At 34.9% G+C, this 25,678-nt stretch overlaps 1 long non-coding RNA gene across 1 annotated transcript; it reads left to right on the forward strand.

Moving 5' to 3' along the window:
- On the forward strand, positions 1-25,678 carry LOC131511091 (uncharacterized). The gene is made up of 4 exons (XR_009261341.1): positions 1-206; positions 1,709-1,792; positions 24,846-24,957; positions 25,543-25,678. It is a non-coding gene; the product is annotated as an uncharacterized LOC131511091 (long non-coding RNA).

Genomic DNA, 25,678 nt, shown 5'->3' on the forward strand with positions numbered 1-25,678 from the left:
CAGGCATAATGCACTAGTTAGTCTATGTGAAGCACTTTATCTCTCTGAGATCATTTTGAGTAAAGTTTATAAATGGCATCTTGTTAAGGTCCTCATTACTCTGGTCTGGTTAATATACTCCTGTGAATCACTTACTAGCCATTGTTATTAACTGCCAACGTTCAAATCCCAGTTCTGCTCTTTATCAGTTGTGTGATTCTGGACAGGTAACGTATCCTCTCTGTGGCTTATATATCCATCTATAAAATAGAGTTTGTAATAGTAGTATTTAGAACAAAGAATAAGTGCCATATAAACTTTTGTTAAAATACATAATTAATTAATGCAGTTGATACTGAAGGAGGCTTGTTGGAAGAGGGGCATTGGATGATAATAACACTTGGAGGGTTTGCCAGTCTTCGATAGCAGAGGAAACTCACAGTTTTCTCCTAAAAAAGAACCCTGGGGTGGCAAAAAGCCTGCTGTAGAGGTCCTCTAAAGTAGTGCAGGACAGCAATGAGACATTACTTCTTAAGAAAGAAGGTTCAAGACAATGAAAGGGCTCTCAACCCTCCTGTAGCCCTGGGGAGCACAAGAGGACATCTTATAATTGTGTTGTTTCTGAGAGGTCCAGAGAAATGGCTAAAAGTTGGGTTGGGACCAAAGGGACACAAAGGATGGACTATGTGACCACAGAAGAGCTTCGTAAGTAAGCAGTCAATGCCGTGTAGACCAAGGCCAATGTCTAAATCCCAGGCTGGCTAAGTCATATCTCCCTGATGCCAATGTGAGCAGGTACCAATGACCCTGGGCCAAATGTCTGCACTTTATGTCAGGAGGGCACATGGGCCACCAGGCCAAGGAAGAAAAGTAAAAGAAGGAGAGGCCCAGAGTAGAAAGAGAGTCAGTCAAAGGTGTTTACTCATAAAATGTTTTCTGAGTAATCAGGGATTTACCTATATTTCCCTGTGTGACTATGTTGTTTCTACTCTCAGGCAGAAATAAGGTTTTAAGGAAGAAATTAAGTCCAATTAGGAGAAAAAGAAAGAGTTTGAGCCCTTAAACTTCTTGACTATGAAATGTGTACTAACAACTTCTAAACTACAATTATAGGTCTACATAATAATATGTGAATCTATAAGTTTGGAGCTCTGGAGGTGGAGAAGAATACATAAAGTCTAGTCATGATTTTGTTGCTTATAATTGTAATGATGTGAGCAATCCTTTAACCTAAGGACTTGTTTTTTTTCATGGTAAATGCATAACACCTGTCCAGCGTTCCTCAGGTTTCCCATGAGTATCAAATGGAATCATTTATGTAAAAGTGCTCTGAGAAACTATAAAGCATAATGTGATCACAAGAAATTATTATGAATTAGAACGTGAGCAATGATGAGTTTTGGAGGCATCATAGAATGCAGATTTATGTCAAAATGAGTTCCCTAAAATGAGGCTATAGAAGTCAATACATAGGGAAGAAAGCCAATCTGTTGGAGATATGAGGGAATATATTACAGTCTTCAGAGTCAGAATGACCTGATAAAGAATTCAAGAATTCGTAGCTCAGGTATTTATTATCTTTCTGGAGTAAGTAAAGTTAGTTTACCCTTTTGTCTCAACTTTGTCATTTGCAAAAATGAGTTTGTGGTGACGAATGGAAATCATCTGTGTTAGGGGCTTTGGTCATAGCAGGCCTTCACCAATAAAAGATAATTACTTGTTCTCCAAGGGTGTCACCAGTTTACATTAACAAGACAGAGCGAGGAGGTGGGGTTAGATGAGAATGTGGAAGAAATCACGAGCATAACCAGAGGTAAGTCCTATATAAGACTGTAATTTTCATTGATTAAACACTGTGTATAATGTATGAGATTGCCTTTGGAAGACAGGGAAGTCTCAAGAATCATTTTGGAGGAGGAGAGTGAATTAGCTCCTCTCCATGTACCCTGAGAAAGCATGTGGGAAGTTGAGAGTGATCTTTAAATACATTGTAAATACAGAGACTGCGTATATCCCATGATGATAAAGCTGGGATTGGTTAATTGTGGCATTTGTAGTACTAAGCTCACTGCCTGAACAGAACACACTCTTCTTCTTTTATGCTTACAATCTAGTGGGACAGGCCAGAAACATATTTCAAATACCTTAGTGATTCTGAACGTGATCAGAAAAAAAGTAATAATTGATTCATTACTATGAAATAAAAGGGTTCAGATTGAAGGGAAGCTAAAAATGTGGTTTGGGACAGAGTAGAGATCATAATTTTGTTTTATTTTGTTTTGTTTTTTGTTTTGTTTTGTTTTGTTTTAAAGCCGTGAACAGAGTGTTGACTCAAAGGGAAAAATACAGGATCTCCCTCTTCAGTTAGGTTGTTGTGAAGGATGCCATGTTAATTATGTGGAGATGAACCCCATGGAGAGTAAGGTTTGGAGAAAAGACCAGGGAGGATGACCTTGACTTAGGAATCATCTAATTAAAGATGGTTTTGGCACATGATAGAAAATCTGTTTCCGGGAAACTTGGAGCCAGGGAAAAGGTAAAAGAGAGCTAGAAAGCCATAACTGGCCCAAAGGTTAGCAAGAGGAATTTTGTTCATTTTAGGCACATTAACTTTTAGTGGCAAACTGATAATAGTTGGGTCTGTCTGTCTGTCTATCTATCATGTTCATAATTTTCCAATTAACTCTCATATGAATTAGGTCATGTAATCTGAGAATAATCCTGAGAAATAGACAAAGCATATGTCAGCCTTAATTTGCCTATTAGAAATAAAAAGTTCAAAGAGAGAGAGTGACTAGCTCAAGGTTATACCATAAATATTGGAGTCAGGACTAGAACCCATGCCTTCTGATGCCAGTCTTTCTACAACATCACTGTGGTATATTGCATCTTTACTCAGATACAAATCTTCATTTTAAATAAGATAATCGCCCCAAACCTATAGATAAAAACTAAAAACATCATGCCAAATCCAGATACTATGACTAGATCTCGTGTTTGGATGTTGGAGTATATCCCAGCTTCAGATCTGTTGCTGGTATTTTCATCTACAGGTCTGATAGGATGGAGATTTCCCCTGCGTTGTTCTCACATTCCCTATCCTGGGATTTCCTGAAGTCCTAAGAAATATTTTTGTGAACAATTTCAGTTCTCACCATCTCTCCCCCTTTTAACGAGAAAATGGAGCTGTTTGCATTGGCATTTCAAATCAAGAGGTACTTAATTAAGCAGAAAGGCTTCTACTTTGGTAAAGCATATTCTTGGCATAGGTCTATGGGGGCAAACACAGCATATCAGTAGGTCAACACTACCTCTCATCTCTGCAACGTTAGGCTGATTCATTTGGGACATTAGAGAAATTTCCTCTTTGCAAATTTCATTTATGAGACAAACTTAAAATGAGCTGATTATGAAATTGAGAGATCATGGCCTTTTGTTAAGGTCATTTTGTCCTGAGGCAACCTACACAGGCAAAGGAAACAAACCTATTTTATAAACGGATACTCTTGATGTAGACATTTTGCCATTCTAATTAAAGGCCCCCAACCAGTTCATTTTTGTGTTACAGGCTGTAGATTTTTAAAAATTTTCTTTCTTTCCTTTTTACTTTTTTGTTCCCGAACGATCAGATTAATGATCTTAAACTTATGGAGACAGCCAGAGGGTATGAGAAAGATAGAGGGTTTCTAGATCCACATAGGCTGAGTCAGTAGTTATTACTGTTTCCAAAAATTAAAAGGAGGGGATATTATTCTAGTTTAGAGGTAACTGAATCACTGCTAGATACCTGATCACTGCTAGAGCCATAAGATTCTATGAAATTCTGGCCAAAGTGTTTATCCTGGTTTTGTGCAATTTTGACCGGGCCTGACTACCTCTGGCTAGATTGTGGATGATGCCATTTCTTCAGGAGGAGGGTCATTCCCTGCTTTTATTTATGTTCCATTTTATTTAGTATGCAAAGTGGGCATGATGCCACTCTGACTTTTAACCCTAATGGAGAGAGCACACAAGTTGACTGGGAACCTCTAGGGAAAATCAAGCTGTAATGACAATTTGAGTGTGAAATCTGGTCTCTGGAAGAAAGGTCACCACATCTGCATAGCCCCTGGAGTCAGGCTTAGAGCCCGGTCTGCCTTCAAATAAAGAAGCATTTTCCTGTGTCTTAAGGCTGCTTTAGTGTGAGGTACAAGGAGCACATGACAGAATCAAGGGAACTGAGTGATGTTTGTGCATGTTTGACTGCACTCTGCATCCTAAGAGAAGACTTTGGAGATACCCAATCAATACTACAAGCATGTCCTGGACAGCAGCAATGCTGTTTTCATTCTGTTACAATAATGAATTGAAGTCTCCCAACAGCAGCTATAATAAGCACTACTCAACCCTTGATATTCAATCACCTTTAACTGGTTATATCTATCTAAAATTCACTGTTAACTGTGGTTTTACAATACCCCACTGGCAACCTTTTACGGCTCTCCCTGCACAAAAATGCAAAAACATCAAAAATGCCTCTCAGTGCCATATACTCAGGGCTTCCCTATATTTGCTAAAATGTTTTCCATTTTTTATTTAAAGTCCAGGGGAAGGCATTCAGACATTGTGCACAAAACGAAGTGGTTTTGCCTTCAGTTTGAAATTATTTTTCCCATTACTGTTAGCCTAGAGTTCATATCTTCGTCGTTTCTGGTTGTGAAGTGATTCTGTGTTATTTAGATCGCCTAAAGCCAGCTAATCTTTTACAAATAAAAATGACAAGAACCCAATTTTTTTTCCGTAAGACTCACTTGCATTTTGTTGTTGTTGTTGTTGTTGTTGTTGTTTTGTTTTGTTTTGTTTTTGTTTTTTTTGGTATATAATTACTTCTTATTTATTTAAAGCTTTTTTTTTTTTTTTTTGCTATAAAATGAGAAGCAGGAAAATAACCAATGTGGCTTTTGCTCAGTAGAAGTAAGCAAGTGCTTCTACCTTATTAACACAGATGCGACAAGAAATTAAGGGCTTGTGAAAAATCCTGGTAAAACTCACATCCCGGAGAGAATTCAGGTTTAGAATGCACAGTATGAATATAAGTAACTGTATCTTGACATAGTTTACTCAAGTTTCATTTGGTTTTCAATTAAATTTTAAATTAAAAATTTAAATACAAATAATTTACTGTTTTAGGGTTAATTCAACATTTGTACAAAAATAACTAGTCAATTTGAACTATGTTACAAGGTCATTGTTAGATTTTAAGATTTAATTTTGGTCAGTTCAGACTGCTTCATGTAAATGTGATAAATTTGACCAAATATTTTGATCTAAATATTAGGGAAAAAATCACAATATTTAAGAAAGATAATAATGGAAGCCATTCTTGTGATGAAATTTACAAATTTCTTAAATCTTAATGTTAAAAATGCTAATATCAAAATAGTTTAATAATATAACAATGTAGTTTACATATATATATGTGTGTGTGTATAAATATGTATATATTTATATACTTACCAATATGTATATTAGATTTTGTGGATAAGATTTAAAATAATAGGTTTTATATGTCTTTGTCTTATATACAGAATAGGCAAACTTCTACTTTCCAAAAAATAAAAAGCTAAAAGATTTCATCAAAGCAAGGGTGGTAAAACTAAACTTAGCTTTTATAATAAAAATAGTGTCAAATTCAATTTCCCTCTCTACTACCAAGTAATTCTGAAATGTTTTGAAGTAGCACCAGCCTACAGAGTAATGCAATCTGCAAAATATCACCAATATTTTCAAACATGTGGTAATGATTTTCCTCACACTTAAAAGTGGCCCCAATTCTAACAATAAGCACAGTTGCTTTAGAAAAAATGCCCACTTTGACAGGTTTGCTGGCCATTTTTTTTATTACATTTAATGAAAGATCACTAACGTCTTCTAATACTTCAAAAGATCACCACGTTTTTGAGAGGAAAGGTGCTGTAATCACCATAAATCCTTATTGCCTAAGCAAACCATGCATACACTAGACCAATACACTGATGAATTAGGTTACCTGTATTTAAGATTATAATTTCAACAATTACTAACTCAAAAACTGTGAAACTATATAATCTACTTTATAAGGCATATTATTAAAAAAATATCCTGTTCTCACCCTGTCTACAAGATGAAATACAGACTTTCACGTTACAAAAAATTGCTCCAAATTAAGAACCTGTACAGTACTGGTAACATGAATTATTCTAGAGAAATCTAAATTCGATCTGAATTTGGAAATGCAGTACAGTTGATATCAAAGTATTATAAAACAGACGAGTTTGCATGATGACGTTTGCAGTAGTGAAATAAGAGGAGTGGGGAGAACAATAAGTCAGGTCCGGTATCATGACCAAATTCTTTACTTTGTTTACACAGAGATTTAAAATAATATGTATTTTATATAATTAATGACCGGAGCATAAAAAAAGTTGTGAAAAACCTTAATTTTGAAGTGACAAATATTTGTCTTTTTGATATACTTTCATTTGAGAGGTGAAATTAAATTTACTGAATCCAGCCACTATAGAAAAATGTTTCATAGCTAGAACACAGAAATGATTTAATAAGTTCTACGAAAAGTCAATTTGCATGAGATCAGCACCTAGCCTATAACGGGTGGTAATGGATTGTTGGCTTGATTTTATACCACTTGACATCAGATTACAATACACTGAATAAATGTTAACCTATAATCCCTTTAGTAAAAGCGAGCATTGTTTGTCTTTCCTTGTAGAGACCACATTGATTTTCTTTTATTGGATGCTCAACCACTGCACCTTAGATTGATTACTTTGAATTAAATGTGCAGAGAACATTTTTATTATTCTAAAACAGCAGTCTTAACGTGAGGGAGATGCACTTCGTCCTATCCCTTCCCTACTACAGAATGTATACTCAGCCATATCATTTAGATTTCTTTAGTTTTCCCATTTTGTTTCAGGGCTGCTGTGATGCTGACCCCTACTCTGCCCCTGTGACCCTTGACCCAGACACATCTGACCAGTCAAGGCTCTGGAGGTGGCAAATTAATAGAAGCCCTGCTTGTTAATTGCATAAAAGAAAAGCCAAAGAATTCATCACCTCAGTCATGGCCATTGCTTCCCTTTGACCTCCTTCTCCCACAAGGCTTTTGCTGGTGGTCACATCTGTGGTTTTCCTATAGCCTACATATTTGCCATATAATTATTCAGCATCAAACCTTATTAATCAAATCGATGCTGTGTTTTAAATGGAAATTGCAGGATTAATACAAGCATTCATTTCATCCTGAAAATCTTGATGGCTTTAGCACATGAAATCCAATTGGAATATAAAAGAAGGGATGTAGAGACCTGATTGAATTAGGGGAGGCATGGTGCACATTAAATTACATATGCCAGCAGGGTTCCATGCTTTTATCGTAAAATACTGCTTTGGAGTCCATACGTCATATACCTCTTGTGATTTTCTGTTATTCACTAGCACTCTGAAGATAAGCAAATACATAAAAGGTTTCTGTATTTTTAGAGATGATTTTCAAATATCCAATATTTCCCATAGAAAACATAATTTTCTACATCTATATCATTGAGTGTGAGAGATTATCATAAGAAAATAGAGCTGAAACTAAGTATATTGGTGTTAGACATCTCTTCATGTGATAGGGAAGGATAGGTAAATCTATAAAATCAACTCTTAATAAAACCATTTTTTTTTTTTACTCCAAATGTCTTTACATAGTAGGTGGTCAATAAAAATTTAATTAACTTTCAAAAAGTACTTTATACAGGGCCTGGTAACTACCCATGTTTATTTTACTGTATTTATTACAAAAACAGTATTGGAGATTGGGACTGGGAAACCAGAATCACAGCCACACTATTATTGACAAGGACCACAAAGATATTACAAAGCTCAATAGCTTATTCTTTGGGGTTAACCCTGACCTAGTGCAAGATTAGCACTAATACATCAATAACGTAAGGAAGTAGGCAAAGCATGTTCTTCAATGCTTCATTTTGAAATTTTTGGCAAATTCTAGAAATTCTCTTCTCCCACAGAGGTTTTCTTAGTTCAGTTTTATTTTTAATCTTTGTGACAATGAGAGAAGAAGTAAGTGACTTTGTATCAGAAGCCCAAGTATGGATGAGGAGAAGCTATTAACTCATTTATACGTGAACATTTGGAAAGAATTTAAATATAACACAAATACTATTATCATAAAAAGGCAAAGAGTTGCAAAATAGTAAAACCATTTTGGTTAAGAGGCCTTGGTAAGGGGAAATGGCATTGGCTCATCATTATAAGTTAGGCAGTTATGGAAGACATTCCTTCCAAAATTTCCTAGTTCTATGTAACTTAAAGGTGAGGCTTTCCCCTTACTTCAAACAAGTTTAAACTCGCTTTTGAGATTGGCTATAACTCCTGTTTATTTTTATTTTTTTAAGCTAATGAAACAATGAGCTTTCCACAAAGGCCTCTGATAATCCATATATACCATATGTCAAAGTAGAAAAAGTCACCCCCTCTAGACAAATACAGACTTCTGGATGTCCAGTTTGGTGAAATTTTGTCTTTGTCTAAAATACAGAAACATCTTGCTAGGGCACATGGAGTGGGAGCTAGGTTTCATGCCTTCTGACAGTTATTGTTAGATGTTCTTGTACAGTAAACAACCTGTTCTACTCTATGTGGCGGACCTACTTTCTATGAATATCCAAAGCAATATAGCATTCCTTGCTTGCTTTCCATCAGTTGCTAATAGGCCAGATTTAGTGTTTAGTATTTCGTTTTGAAGAATAAATTTGAATGCAAATAAAATTAAGGTAGAAACACAATAGGGAGAAAATCCGATGAAGGAGAATTTTTCTATGGAGTACATTTAAATGTAATTATCTGCCTGATTCAACTTTGTTTCTCTTAGAGAATGGAAGTAAGTTTTCTGTACTTGATTTACTTGAGTAACTATACAAGAAGAATGCCTTTGAATGACCTCTGCTTGTGGCAGTCCCCTTTAATCTGCACTGTCATTTTAGAGTAATAAATCAAAGAATAAGGGTCCTTCCCCTTCCTTAAACACTTTTTAAAATTTTTGATGGTGCTTTTCTTTATAAATTTCATCTTAACATAAGAAAAAAGTTCATCAGAAGATGTTTATGGCAGTGTATTTATGAAATTGCATTTGACACTCGTGAAACCAAGCTGCTGTAGTATATTTTATGGCACAAATGCTTTCATTTTAATTTGTCCCTTGTCAAATTAGATGATTTTACTTACCAAACTTTATATATACTTCATGATTCCTTGTAAAGACAATTAGTTGTAAGATAAGTCAGCTCAGCATCCAGACAGAGGGCTTTAATAACAAGTTGATGGGTGCTATTAGTTAGAAATAAATAGTACCTCAGATCCTTCACTGTAATTACCATCATCCACTATTTATACATGACCTGGAGTTTGGCTCATCGTGGAATAGACTGAGAGTTTAGAATTTTTCATCAGGCTTCCAAAGGAGCTTAAATTAAAATGACAATCTCTAGGATGAATGGAACTTTTAATCCAGCACAGCCATATTGTTTGCTCTTGGCATAACTGTGTGTATCAATAAACACACACATTGTCCAAGTATGTGTAAATAGGTGTTTATACAAGCATGAGCTTCCCTGTTCCAGAGGAATGGTTTTGGGTGAGGTAGATTGCCCAAGTAGTTCTGTCAGTTTTTCTCATTAAGTTTCAGAAAGCAAAATTCTTTAGTATCAACCCTTAAGTAAACGAAAGCAATAAATCAAATTGATGTTGCTCTTCATTAATAAAAGTGCAAACATTTTCCTTGTTTTACTAAGAAAGCATTATTTGCCCACGAATGAATAATGTTATTTTTGTTCATAGGGAAAAGGAAATCTGCTAAGTATATATTTGATGTGTGAGAAATGTTTTAAAGATAGGTCAATGCAGAAAACTGAAAATTGTACACTCAGATGTCTAAGGTCACTTTTTTGAGGCCAATCATGTGAGTGATTCTCTCTGCATGCCAGGAGATCCAAGCATTGCCTGTCTGACTGAGGATGTGCACTCTGTTTTTGAAGCAAGCTAATATTTGTGATGTTTGTTCCTAGGCTAACCATAATTATTTGGTGTATCTAAATGAGGAGTAGAAGAGATCAGGAAAAACCTAGTTCTTTTCCCTATAGCACATAGTTAGGGTCTGCAGAAAATTACTGACTGCCTCATTCTATCATGTATAGAGTGGAAGAAAGTGAACACTATTAAGTACTCAGTGAGAGAAAGAAAGAAGCCTTGTCATTTTTTTTTTTTGGTGGGGGGAGACAGAGATGCAGAAAGGAGGATAAGTTTTGGTGGCAATGAGTGTGCTGTCCTCTGTAAGAGTATTTTCCATACAGAACAGTGAAAGACACCATGAGACCACATAACAATATTTTCTTACATTTCTTACACATTTCTTACAATTATACAGTAGTTTAAAAATTCATATTAATATTCTTTTAGGTTTGACAAGAAACCCATAAAGCTGAGGGTTCAATTTGTCACAACAAATTGAACTATATTGCCCTTATTACATTGAGCTCACCTGTGATTAGCTTTATTCTTATAATTATTTGTACCATTTGAGTCACAGAGAAAGAAATCCTTCTTTACAACAGGGGCCAATCTTATCTGAAGCAAGAAGCGAATGTTGTTTAAACTCACTCATATTGTAAATCTATCTTGCTTAAGAAAAGGGAAATATCTTTTCATACTGTATCAAGTTATATAATTTCCACGTAAGTATTTTTTTAAACTTGTGCATATTTGAGAAAATAACTTCTTAGCATTCATATAAAATAGATAATAAGTGTCTAGGGAGATAGTTTCAGGAATCTGTACTTAAATCTATACATAATATGTTTTTTGCCCCTGCAATTTCAGTGTAAAATCAAAAGATTAAATTATCCAAGTCATCAAATGATTGATTTTATTTGATGTTGTTCTAATCAGTTTCTTGTCCTGGAACTATGTAGCAATGATGTAATTTTGATCCACTTTGAATGCAGGTGAAAAACTGCCTTTTCTGTTAAAATCTGGACAAGTATGTGTATATTTTGACTGAACTATCTCCATACTATGAAAAGTGCTCTTTTGCAATAAGCAATGCACATTTTAATATGATGTCCTTCTCCATGACTAAAGAAAAGGCATCTCTTTTGGCCAGCTGCCTTAGATAAAAGGGAATCCCTTTACCTTGTTAATGTATTGGCCTGATAATTAAGGAAATGGTTTACTTATTATTCTTAATATATATATATATATATATATATATATATATATATATGTACTATAACACAATACCATTAAATAAATAATAAAGAATAATCCTTTCTTTCTTATATAGTTTAAAATGGTTTACTTATTCTTATTATATATATATATATATATTATATGATATATACATATTTGTACTATAACACAATACCATTAAATAAATAATAAAGAATAATCTTTTCTTTCTTAACAGTAGAGTACAATGATAATGAAAAACATGTTTTAAGAACAGTCACACAGATAACAAGCTATAAAACATAGAATAATTCAGTGAAATCATTCGGAAACAAAAAACTGATAAAAGCTAGACATTTTTCAAAGAATACATTTCTAGATGATGCTTTCTGCTTAACAAGAGCCTTTTAAAAGTGCAACTGATAGAGTTGCTCAACTGTACACGTTGTTCAATTCTCAATTAAGTGTGCCCTTTGAGTGTGCACTCAATTAAGTGTGCAAATGGGAACAATGCGAATCAGTGGACTTTTATGCTTTACTTTAAGAGTATTGAATGACCATAGGAATTGACGGGTACAGAGGACAAGGTCTTTATTTTAATGTGGGATTTTAAAATCAGGCCTGACAAATTTTAAGAAACAGAATTAAAGATAAATCCACCCATTCAATAACCTCTTTCTGAAGTATGCATTTAACGAAGAGCTAGGCATTCCTTAATGAAAGCCCATCACGGTAATAATGCACTCTGTGCTTTTACTGACCAAATCATGCCATAAACTAAAGATTCAGTGCAGGATGATATCCAACCTTGCACCAGCTCCTCAGATAGTCCAGGACATCTCAACAAACACTTGAAATGCTACCAAACCCAAGCCGCCACTTCACATGATTTATGATGTCATTAATGTCAAGCTATCAGTGGACAAGAGTAAAAGAGACAACAGCAAAGCTGACTAAAAACAAATAGTTTTGATTAAACTCAAGGACGTTCAGTACAGCTTTCAGCAAAAAGGCATTCATCATTTCCGAAGCTGACCTTGTGTGTGTGTGTTTTTTTTCCCTTCGTTTTTTAAAATCCTAAATGCAAACGTAATGCACATTGGTATTCCTGCAGACTCGGAACCCTATTTTAGCTGTGTCCAGTCTTTAAGGCAAAATGAATGAAGTAAAAGCCACAGCACCATTTTCGATGGGGCTGATGGAGTAGTTAATTGACCCCTTTCCTTAAACTCTCCCTTCCCTTCTCCTTTTATTTCCCAGAAGATTTCTGTCACTCACCTTCTAAATCATTTCCAAAGAGGAGGCTCCTCTCTCCTCTTCTGTTTTATATGCCATTTTTGTATTCAAAAGAAAGAAAGGCTAAAAATTGGATCCAACATGAAAGACAAAAATGTATGTGAGGTAAATAAGAGAAGCAAATTATTTTCATATAAACATTTCTTACTTGGCTACAAACCTTGCTTTCTAGAATCACAGTCAGATTATTCCTCAGAGTATTAGTGTGCTTACGTCTCTTGTAATAAGCGGGCATAATGCTCCTTTATCTGACGTGGGCTCTATTTAGAAGATACCAATTCTCTTTTGAACAAGAATTAAAATATAAAAATGTAAAGGAGAAACAAATGACATATCAAAGACCGTGTTCTTCATCAACATCCAATTGGATTGTTACCTTAGGAAATCTTATTTCATGCCCTTGTAAAAGCTGCCATAACTCATTCAAACAACAGGAGGAAACTAATAGTTCAGGCTTTACAAATGTATTTTAAAAAGCTGTCAGTAGCCCTCTTTTTGTCTTTTCTTTAAGGTAATAAGGTTTTCTCCGCAAGCACAAATTTTAAACACTGATGTTGTCCCCGTACATCTCTGATCTCTCTTTGAGTAGCTAGGCTTCGAATTATTTAATTCCAATAATTATTTTATTTTTGTTAACACTGTACACTTCAAAACCATGAAGTTTTATCAGCAGATATGGCTTTCAAAGACAATAATAGAAATTATATCTCAATATCAGAATAAAATTGTTTAATTATGAGATTTCAATTTTAGCTATACATAAACTTAATTAAATTTTTAAAAATCTGTATCTCATCAGACTTAAGAGAGAAGCTGTAACTTTTTTTTTTTTTTTAATGATGGGAATCGTTTTTGAAATGTTGCCCTATTTTAGCTGGAATTATTTCCTCCTATGAGCTTAAGACACTCCTCTCCAAATTAGGTATATTTCCTCTGATTAACGAAAACTTTCTGGCAAGATTTTTTTTTTATGAAAAATAAGACAGACTGTTTTATAAGTATTAACTGTGCATGGGAACATTTGTAATATCGCCCTTGGAGAATAATAAACAGATACTAGAGATTGAAATTCTGACATAGTTTACAGAACAATAATCCAAACATCTGTTATAATGACAAGGGATTCGAACAGAATAGAGAGTACATGGGAAAGCTATGCTACTTTTAGTACAGTTGTAACGTTAAATCAAAGCAGTGCAGCTCAAGGCTGCTTGCTGCTAATATAAACAATTTTCTACATATTCCTGGGCCACAAGCCAGATCTCCGGATTCAGTTACAAGCACAAGGTCAAGAGGGAATCAACAGTATAAAATTACTGCCTATGAATCAAAAGAATAAATGGATAATTAAATATGAAAACAAATTAGAAGGTATGCTCTCATTTAACTCATCTAATGAATATGTCGGGCGACTTTATGTATGGAATTTGTTGCAGGATCAGTAGATGCTTTAATGTATTTATTGATTAAACCTGAATTATTAGCATTTCCCTGAGTCAGGCACACCATATCATTTATTCTTCTATGTATATATCGAGTTCCCTAAGAAAATCCAACATCTAGTCATAATCATGAGGATAAATATATAGTCATAATTTTATTCATAGAAGAAATGATGCTGAAAAATTTTACACTAATCATATAAGTAAACTTCCTCAAACTTGAACTTCTAAGAGACACAATGTTGTGTGGAGAGACTTGTATCACTGGTGTTAAAGGATCCAAAATCTGGTTTCACTTTTGTTAATATCTAGATCATCTTGGCCACATTATGTAGCCATTCTAAAATGTAGTTTCTGTAAAATTCAGATTAGATTGGATAGACTAAGATACTTTCTGGGATCAAAAAAATACACACAAAAATAAAAACTGATATATGAAAATGAGATATATAAAAAAAAGAATGATGATGCATTAAATCCTTGGAATTAAAGTTTCTAATGGATTTCTCAGTCTAACAATATGTTTATTTCCTGATATGAGCAAAAACAATGTCATCAGGTGCTGACCATAATGACTTCTTTATTTTTGTTTAGTGCCCATCTGAATTCTTTTTTATCCAGAGAAACATCTCTAAAACTTACTTCAAATTTAACACAAAAGAAAATAATTGAAAACGAATAATGGTAGAAGTTGAGAGGAAAAAGAAATTAAGTGGTTTGCTTGTTATTCTTTAAAAGTAAAAAAAAAAGAGTAGAATTATTTTGGGATTAGAACCTGTGAAGTTCCCTCTTCCTAGCGTTCATTTTTGAAGGCTCCAACATATACTTGGGAAATAAGCTTGTATGAAAGAAGGCAGTCTTGGGGGTTGAGGAACTGAGGAGACAATCTTTCATAGAAAGTATTCCACATTATTTAATCAGATTGGTGTGGAGTTTCAAGTATGTCATCAGGTTAAATTTCATCCTTCTAAATTGTTCCATTCCAAATGAAGTCAATCTAAATGCCCCCAATAAACTTCATAAAATGTAAAAAAGAAATTACTGAAGTTTAATGATGACTTAACACTGTCCTGAAATGTATTAACTAAAGAAAAGATGGCTCCAGTTCAGTACAGATGGAGTAAACACGTGCAAAACTTTCCCTTTCACTGAATGCAGTTATCAAAACTCCACACACTGCATGAGTAGCATTTGAGAGTACTGAAAAATAAAATAGCAGCAGGCCTAAAAGGGAGGAACACCAGGATTATTTGAGGTACCACTAAATAGAACTTACCATGTTTTCCCTCTAGTATCTATTGGCCTGAGCACAATGCAAACCAAAACCTGGAAGTGAGCATTATGGTGCAGATTATAGATGTCAAGGAGAAACCCTTTAGTTCTGGTTTGAGAAACAGAAAAGGTAACCCCTAAAGCTCCAGAGAGAGTAAGCGAAATCTCTTGATTTTTTTTCCTCTCCTCTTGCCCTCTTCTATTGCATTCCATATCCAGTTGATCTTGAAGCCAAAACTGAGGCAAGGGAAACTTCTTTTCCCTTTGGTGGAACTGCATCTCCAAGAGGGTGGTATCAAAGTGTTGATGTTTCCCCCTCTCCTTCCGTCCTTCTGCCACGTGGCCCTGGAGGCAGTGCAATCACAAAAGAAGGTAATTTCTTAGCAGAAGACCAAAATGCAAAACCCAGTACCACTGGAAAGTACCAGTGATATAGAGAGGACATATCTAGGGAAATCAATAATTTTGTTTATTAATTCTTGGGAGAACCCCCTCACTAATGTAAAACATGAATCTGATCATAATTAGCATACCATAAACTTTGACAATGGTGTTAAGGAGAAGATTACCATCAAGTCCCAGACTGACCACGCGGCCATGCAAAGGCAAGATTGAAAAGGCAGCACTGCAGATGCTTTGAAAATGGAACTAACCTTGGGAACACAGCCTACAGAAGGCTAAAAGAAAATGATAAACATTCTCATAGAATATGAACAAGACCCAAAGTTTCATAGTGTAATATTTAGAACAAACACAATACAACAAAAATCACTTGGCGTATGAAGAACACAAATCTCAGCTCACATGGGAGAATTAAATCAAGAAATACACATGAAAAGATGACTTAAGTGTTGGAATTACCTGGCAAGGGCTTTAAAGTCTCTGCTGTCATACATTGCTGTCATGCTTTCCACTTATCCATAGCCTATGATTACTCAATGCATTGTTACTATAATTACCTTGAACAAGCAGGTGTTTTTCAAGAACAATTAAGAATAAGAAAAATAAGATTCCATTTTATTTTCATTTATTATTTCTCTAGTACTCTTCTTTTTAAATGTAGATTCAAGTTTAAACCTACATAAATTTCCTTCAGCATGAAGAACTAACTTATCATTTTTTTTATAAGGTTGGTCTTCTGGTGAGACAGTCCCTCAGTTTTGTTTGTCTGTGAAAGCCTTTATTTTTGTATTTTGAAGGATGGTTTTGCTGGATATAAAATGGTAGATTGGTTAGTTGGATTTTTTCCATTTTAAATATTTGACTCTCTTTTCTTGTTCTTTACATAGTTTGTGCTGAGAAGTCACTTAATTCTTACCCTTGTTCTTCTCCAGACAAGGAATTCTACCTCTAACTGAAGCTTCCTTCAAGGTTTTCTTTGTTTTGGTTTTTCTGAAGACTGATTATAATATGCTGAGGTTTGCATTTGGGGGGCATAGAGTTTTTGTTCTGCTTGCTTCTTTGAGATTTCTGGATCTGTGGAGTTTGTATCTACATGAATTTTGAAAAGTTCTCAGCCATTATTACTTCAAATATTTCTACTCTATTTTCTCTTTCTACTGCTTCTGACATTCCAGCTATAATTATGTTAAACTTATGATATTGTACCACAGTTCTTGGATGTTCTTTTTGTTATTATTATTCTTGTTTTTTCTCTTGCATTTCAGTTTGGGAAGTCTCTACTGACATACCTTCAAGTTCACTGATATTTTTTTTTTTTTTCCTCAGCTGTCCTGTGCCTATTAAAAGCATTTCTCATTTTGGTTATTGTGGGGTTTTTTTCCTAGCATTTCTTTTTGTTTCTTCCTTAGAGTATCCCTCTCTCGTTATATTACCTTTCACTTTTTGCATGCTGTCTGCTTTTTTTCTGTTAGAGCCTTTAACATATTAAGCATAGGTATTTGAAATTCCTTGTCTGATAATTCCAATATCTATATCAGACTTGTTTGTGATGATTGCTTTCTCTGTTGAAACCGTGGGGTTTTTTTCCCTGCTTTTTAGCATGCCTTATAATGTTTCTTGAGAGCTGGAATGTTGGATTAGGTAGTAGCTACTGAGGTAAGTAAGCCTTTAGTGTGAGGATTTATGGTAATCTGTCTAGGAGTTCTGTTTAATGCATGCTGTAGTTATAAGTGTCAAAGACTTCAAATTCCTATAGTATCCTTGTATTTGTTTCTCCTCTTTGCTTTGGGGCTTTCCTTTGTTCTCCTCCTCAGGTACAGTCTGTATCTTGTGGATCTTTTAGCTGTAATCCATTATGATTTTATTAGAGCTGTGTTGGTGTGGTCCTAAAGTATGGGAGAGGGAATCTTTTATTTTCTTCACATTAAATTACAGTCTTTTAATGGGTGTGTGTTTGGGGGATGCATCCTTCACAGATGTTTCTCCAGTGGCATAACTATCCCTCCCATTGTCCTCTATTCTCTTCGCTCACTGCAGTGCCCATCATCTATTTCCTTGAAGCCCTGACCCCTGTGACTAATTTTTTTTTCCCTCCTGAGGTTAGATACAAAGGCTAGAGAAGATGGGATGGGGATGAATTCCCTTCCTACTGCTGGCATAAGTCTTTGGAGTTGAGCTCTGGCAATGTCTTCTTTTCTGGATAGCAGTCCTTTGTTATGGAGAAGGTGCTAGATATATTTCACAATGGTTATTGTTCTTCCTCTGCCAGAGCCTCTAAGGAATCTTAGTTTAACACTCAGACTCTATCCATTTGTCAAAATTATTATTTAAGTGCTTTTACTAGCTTGAGACTTCATTGACTTCTGCTTTACATTAGTACCTCTCATCTGCTGTATCTCTCTGGAAACATCTTTCAAAACAGATTTCAAGGTGACAATTTGCCTTATGATCTCAGGTCTCTGACAGGTCAAAAAAGTCATTAATATTCAGTTTGTCCAGCTTCTTCTTGTTCTGAAGATGGAATGACAACTTCTAATCTCTTTACCTCATTTCATTTAGAGATGGAACCAGATGTCCCTTCTCTGCTTTTTCTCCCTGATATATATCAGAATCTAACAAGATGTGTATTTTATTTGCTTATTGATTAATTAGTTAATGGTCTTTCTCTCCAAATTGTCATGTAAGCTGCATTCAGGCAGGATTCTTACCTTTCTGTCTCTATAACATTTCTATTTACTGGCAACAATCCAAAGTGAATGCCCAAACATTAAAAGAAAAACAATTGGTTTTTAGGCAATTGTTTTTGGGATAATTGATTTCAGGGATGAGAAATAATTTTCATCTCATGCACCAACTTAATAGATGAGTAGTAAGTTGCTTAGAAAACATAAAATAGTAGGAAAAAGTTCCATGATCAATGAGATTTTTTTTTCTACTAAATAGGAAGAACAATTGTATTACCCTTGTTCTTATATGCCATCTCTGGCCATTGGCACACAGACATCAAATAATTATTTTTAAATAGTGGACAATGTGATTTCCCTCAATTGCTCTTAGCTTTCTAATTTCACTTAGAATTTTCTGTTTACACTTTCTAATTACACTTTCTAATTTAGTCAAATTCTTAAAAATATGTGTGTGTAGGGGCTCCTGGGTGGCCCAGTCTGTTAAACGTCTGACTTCGACTCAGGTCATGATTTCACAGGTTGTGAGTTTGAACCCTGCATCAGGCTCTGTGCTGACAGCTCAGAACCTGGAGCCTGCTTCAGATTCTGTGTCTCCCCTTCTCTCTGTGCCTCCCATGATCATGTTCTGTCTCTCTGTGTCTCTCAATTATAAATAAACATTAAAAATTTTTTTTAAATGTGTGTATAATTTATTTATTAACAATATATAATTATTTACACAAATAATTTCATTTTAATTTTAGTCCTTTCTAGAGAAAAAAACTTTTTAAATTTCTAGTAACTAATGTTTTTTCTACTAATATGAGTAATCTTAGTTCAACCTACTTATATTTAACTTGTATTCTCTAGTAGCTTATATATGTCAGGTTTTCCATTTTAATTATATTTCCATTAGTCTTACAAAATCAGATTCACTAGGGTCAAATACAATAAATTTGAAAGTTATTTGGATAGATTTCCTTTCTGGGAATCCAGTTTCATATTAAGTGATTGGAATTTAACATCTTTATTTTAGATGGTAAGAGCTTTCAACACTTGGCACTCTAGAGTTATCAGGAACATTACCACTTAAATCCTTGAAAAGTCTATCAGATAGTGTATCAACTCAAAATAACAAGGTGGGTTTTTTTCTCCTGTATCAGGTGAATATTATATAGAAATAGTTTAACACCTTTTTTTTTTTCATGTTGGTACACTATCATTAAAATCATTTGGACAAAGATCTTCTAAGTTTAATTTCCAGGTCTAGAAAATATTGAGGAAATTTCCTCCATTTTAACTGCAGAATGAAAAATGGAGTATTTTTTTCTCTGTGTGAAAACCTTGAAACAACACAACATATCTTCTTGTCTCTGAGACATTTCTTCTTATTATTTTTTGATGACTTTTTTTGAATGAAGTGAAATTAATTCAAATTACTGGTAGCATTTCAAAAACTGAGAACCTTAAAATAACCTCTAGGAAACAAACATTTAATATCAGACTACAATGTAGGTTTGATTTGCTGAAAGAGATAAAACACAGTGAAGTACAACAGGATGTATAGACATTGATGTATTTGGATCGGATCCAGGTCTGCTCTGGAAACTCCATTATTTTTATCCCATAGAGTAGTTCTGTATAATTGTTTGATATACTGCCCTTACTGCCCTCCAAAACCATGCCCTTTTTGGTTCCTTGAGCTGGCATTTAAGGTTTGAGAGTAAAGCATGAAGTAAAATTAGATCTGGTTATCTGTTCTAAAATGCTTTAATGCAATTGCATACATTAAGGCTTAGATGAAGAAAGTTAGAAATTTTTTTCAATTTGAAAAGTCACTAGACTAGAGCTAATCTCTAGCTTGTCTAGGGACAAGCAAGATGTTCCCTTTCCCCTCCCTTGATTTGCTTTGCCTTGGTGCCATCGAGGTGCTAATTTTATTCCATCCAGTTTTTAAATATTAATTGTACATGTCAAAACAAAAATTTCTTCCTGGAACAGGATGTCATATAAAAAATGTCATCTTGAAAGAAACTGAAGCATGAACTCTAAAAGCTTTAGCTAGCTAAATGAATATTGACTGGCTAATGCCACCTATAATGAAAAAAAGCTTTCATAAGGTCTCAAGTAATAATATGAAGACTGCATCTCAGTTACCAATGTTTAATCACATCTTAAAAACGTAAAGTTTAACTCCATTAAGAATGGTCAGGTTCATCTAAGAGTACCTTTGACCTCCTGTTTAGTTTACCAGATAGGCAGTGACTAGAGTGGAGTGAAATATGCAGTTCTTTTCATTGTATGGAGCTTGCAGCGATGACTGAAGTGCTAAAGTTTAGCAATTCTCAGCTACTTCCTATGCTATATAATGAAGAATCAAAGGAAACTGCATCATTAAATAAATCCAATAGTGATATCATTGGCAAGATCATTCATACACCATTGATTTAACAGTAGTTTGTGAGATATGGTGTATGTTAAGGGACAGCTGCAAGAAAGATGAAGCAACAATTACTGTATTTCAAGGATTTTACTGAGCACTTTGCATGGACTATAGCGTATAATCTTCGAAAGAATCCCTTGAGACAAGCCTATGTTTATCATCCTCTTTCCAGGTGTAAACAGTGAAGCTCAGGGATTTAAGTGGCTTGCCTCTTAGGGACACATTGATTAGTAAATTAATAGACAAGATTTAGTTCCATCCAGGCATGATGTACCCTCCTTTCTGCTCTCAACTACAATATAGTACATTGCTAGAAAAATGACCAGAGGCAGAGGTAGTTAAGGAAGTACAGTTCCTCTACCACAGGTATTTAAATCTCTTTGCCCTGATTTATTTCTTTTGTTGTTGCTGTGTAGATGTAGACTATGGTAGGAAGGATAATGGCTCCCCAAAGATGTCCTTATCCTGATTACCAGAACTTGTGAATATATTATCTTGTGGTAAAAAGGGACTTTGTAGATGTGATTAAGTTAAGGATCTTGGGCAGATTATCCTGGATTATCCTCATGAGGCCAATGTAACCATAAGGGCCCTTATAAGTAAAAAAGGGAGGCAGGAGACTAGAGTGATTGGATATGAAAACTCAACCAACCCTTGCTGACTTTGAAGATGAAGGAAAAGAACTATGAGCCAAAGAATACAAACAGTCTCTAGAAACTAGAAAAGACAAGGAAACACAGTATCCCCTAGAGCCTCCATAAGGAACACAATCATGTCAACAGTTTGTTTTAGTCCCATGAAAGCCATTTCAGACTTCCGACCTCCAGACCTGGAAGAAAATATTTTGCATTGTTTTAAGTCACAAAATTTTGTTAATTTGTTACAGCAACTGAAGGAAACTGACATAAAACCCCAAAGCACAATCTTTCCAAAAACTTCTTAATTCCTTTCTTTCTTCCTGCCTCCCTGTCCCTCTCCCCCAATAATCCATAAAAGATTTGGAATGTTTGAACAGCATGTATTCAGGTGAGCTTTATTTGTAACCAACCAACCTCTTTCAGAGATATTAAAACACAATGAATGCATACTCTGAATCCCCTCCACCTGTCTAATGTTTCCACTACTACTTGGTGTAGGTGAAAGGATGAATATAAATTTCATCTGTCAATGCTGATTCCTATTTAATAGTGATGTCATATTGGAGTGCAAGTTTGAGAAAAATTCTTAAGCCATGTGGAGGCTCAGTAGGAAAAAACATTGTGGTCAATTATCAATGTACATATTGGCCACAAGCCCAGGAGGAGGAAAGCAATGCCATGTCCAGAAGTGGGGGGGGGGGACCTGGAGAGGCTGTTAGAGTTATGAAGGAGAGTTAATTCATTGGGAACAGTCAGAGAGCATAAAGAAACTTGAAAATATTGGGTAAATGGTGAGAGAAGAGGTATCCCATAATAAAAGTCTTGTCTTATTTCAAATATCTTTTGTGGGCATCAACTTGCTAAACAATGGGCATGTCACAGTGAATTGGAATAAAAGTTTTACAGAGACTCCTGGTGTTTTAGCAGACCACAATCCATACATAATAATACTTTTTTAAAAAATTTTTTTAATGTTTATTTTTGAGGAGAGAGAGAGACAGAGTGTGAGTAGGGGAGGGGCAGAGAGACAGGGAGACACAGAATCTGAAGCAGGCTCCAGGCTCTGAGCTGTCAGTACAGAGCCTGACAAGGCTCTCGAACTCATGAGCCGTGAGATCATGACCTGAGCTGAAGTTGGACATTTGATGTTGGACACTTAACCAACTGAGCCACCCAGACGTCCTAGCAATACTTTTGTTTTTAATGTTATTTATTTTGAGAGAGAGACAGAGAGATGATGAGGGGGGAGGGGCACAGAGGGAGAATCCCAAGTAGGCTCCATGCTGGTGACACGGGGCTTGAACTCATGAATCTTGAGATCATGACCTCAGCTGAAACTAAGAGTTGGATGATTAACCCACTCAGCCACCCAGGTGCCCCCATACACAGTAACACTTTCTTTGGCCTAGGGAGATTTATACACTAAGCAAAACCGTGAATTATTTTGCTCGTCATTACAGTTGATAAACATATTGTAAGCAACTTTTAATAGCTAGACCAGTATCCCAAACTTAAATGGCACATGGCCAAGGAAAAACCAAGCGTTAAGTTAAACTTTGTATTGTGTTTGATGAGCCCTAATTAAATATCAGATTAGAGATCTTTCTCCTTTACTTAAGAACAAATTACCTGAAAAAAATACTTGTTAGAATTGTCAGATATTCCATTTTATCATTACAGCAATGCTTCAAAATCAGCTGAAGGGAAAGATCAAAATACTGACCTTCCTATCTGTAATAACTGGAAAGTTCATGGCTTTAGAGAATACGCTGGTCTGGAATGCACATTCAAGCAACAGATAATTTCCTTCAAATATTAAGCTTTTAAGTTTTCATTTTTATTTACATATAACCTAGCTATTTCCTTGAATCATTTTCATTTATTGTTTTTATTAGCTGAGATGGGAAAAAAACTCTTATCTAACCATAGGAAGAAAAACTCTTCTCAATTGATGTGTTCATCATTTTAATTGGGCATAGTATATAATTATACACACTTGACAAAGGACATGTTTACAATTAAGGCTTCTTTACATTAGTTGTGACATTAACTTACTATGGCCAACTCAGCATTTAAATCATGTGCTAATTTAATACTAGGTATATGCTACAGTTGAAATACTCCTAGTATCAAAATGTGAGTAGGACTAAAATAATGTACCTTCTTTATGCAATTAAATCTACTAATTAGCAATCTATTCTTGTTGGCTTTACGGCACACAAACTTGTCACCAATCACATGAGCTGTTGTCAGATTAAAAGGAGGAAAACACGACTGTTTTGTGCATGTTGAAAAAATACAGAGATTCCTAATATATAATAATCATTTAAGACAATCTACACGTCTGTGGTTAAGTATAAGTAGGATGTGACACAGAGGGAAGTAGAAAGAGAGGAGTGTTTTAGGACTGATATACAGGGAATAGCTTTGCATGAAAAATTAAGATTCATCTGAACCTACCTTAAATAAAGCATCCGGTGCGTGATAGAGATGGATCACTTGCTCTCATAAATCTGGCATTTAAACTGAACTAGTTATGAATATTCGCGACAGAAAGATTTAGCTGTATGCCTCATCCCCCCACCAGTGACTAAATAATTAGTCTTTCAGTTAATCTTCATTACCATTGTCATCTTCCACCTTGTCCTTTGAAAACAAGATTGAAATAGAAGGATATCTAGAAATTCATATTGAGAAATATGAGAGCTGTAAGCCATTCATATGACAAAGGTGCTTGAAGAGACAGCAAAAGTTATTTCATCTAATCTATAGATACACCAATGTTAAATTGATTAAAATTTCAAAGGAGATTTCAGTGCATGGTAATGCTGATGAATAGTCTATAGACAGCAAAGGGTAAGATGAAATGCAGGCTAGGAGGAAGCACTAAATTGTCTTTCACATTCCTTGTGCCTCTCTATTGTTCCTGCCCCCTGCCCTCAAACACATCTCGCTGCTACTTCAATCTTACAGTATAAAATTGTTTCTGGAAAAGAGTTTACGTGATAAGAACTAAGCTCTTGAATAGGCTTTTAGAATCCCCTTATGAATTCTATGAGGAGAAGAGAGATGTACTGAAACTTAACCTTAGGAGTTAAGTTCTTTGCCACTGGGAGGGCAACTTCATTTAGGCACTGTTCGCTCATTAATCACCAGTAGGAAGTGCATTAATTGAAAACTAAAGTTGATTGTAATACTATTTATTTAGCACCTACTAGGAACTAGGCAGTTTGATCATGTTACCTGATTCTTTCCAAGATCCTGCCCTTTTTCAGGCAAGGAAATTGGGGCCCAAGAGGTAAAGTAACTTGTTCAAAGTAATTGAAAGTTTGTGGTAGAACAGTGGCTTGAAACCGTATTTATGGGATTTCAAGAAAAAAAATTGTCAGGTCATTTTATTTGTGGATGGCATATCTCAATCACTACTTTTACTTCCTAGGTGAACCAAGGAGAGAGAAAGGGTACTGAGAAAAATCAAGCTTGTGGAGGAAAGCAAAAGTAAAGGAAGCGAAGAAATAGGCTTAATGAGAGAGACGTAGTGTTCGCTCAAGGTTAGATTTTTTTTTAAGCTGAATTTATGCTGATAATAGCCATTTTATTCATTTATTTAAAAAAAATCTTTGGGTGCTCATTCGTCCAGTAACTTGTCTGAATAGGCAAGACGAGTTGGGTTTAGCATTTGTTTAACTGAAGTTATTGATAAAATAAGATAGTTTCATCCATTTTTTTCCCCCTTTCATAGACAGATAGCTCTTTTTCACAGGTCTTCTGAGTCCTTTACCTGGCCTGGATGTAGAAAAGATCATGCTTCCTTTATTTGCTTGCAAGAGCACACAAACAGAAGCTTCATTGACATTCAACAAGAGGGAATCTTCCCAGTGAAATTTAGAGAAGTCACCTTCCTGTCAATAGCAGATTTAAGGAAGTTTTGTTTTCAATATTCATACATAACTTGAGCCACTTATTATTTGATACCTTCTTTCAAGACCCAGTATCTAAATCAAGCAAGAACATCTTGTATTGTCACCATGTGATGAATTTATTTGTGAAAGAGTTGCTCTTTTGTTTTTCATTTAGACATAAATAAATGCATTCTTCTTCCTAGACATGAATTAATTAGTGCTTTTCTGTCTCAGACATCTACAACATGAAAAGAATGTAAATCCAGAACTATCGATACAATTAACATTGGGAACACAAGAGTTGGAAAAGAGAAAGTCGTCCAAGAATAAATTTATAAATTTTAAGTCCATCATAAACTAATAAAATAAG

This window comes from Neofelis nebulosa, chromosome 1 (assembly GCF_028018385.1).
Source record: "Neofelis nebulosa isolate mNeoNeb1 chromosome 1, mNeoNeb1.pri, whole genome shotgun sequence".
Lineage (NCBI taxonomy): Eukaryota > Metazoa > Chordata > Mammalia > Carnivora > Felidae > Neofelis > Neofelis nebulosa.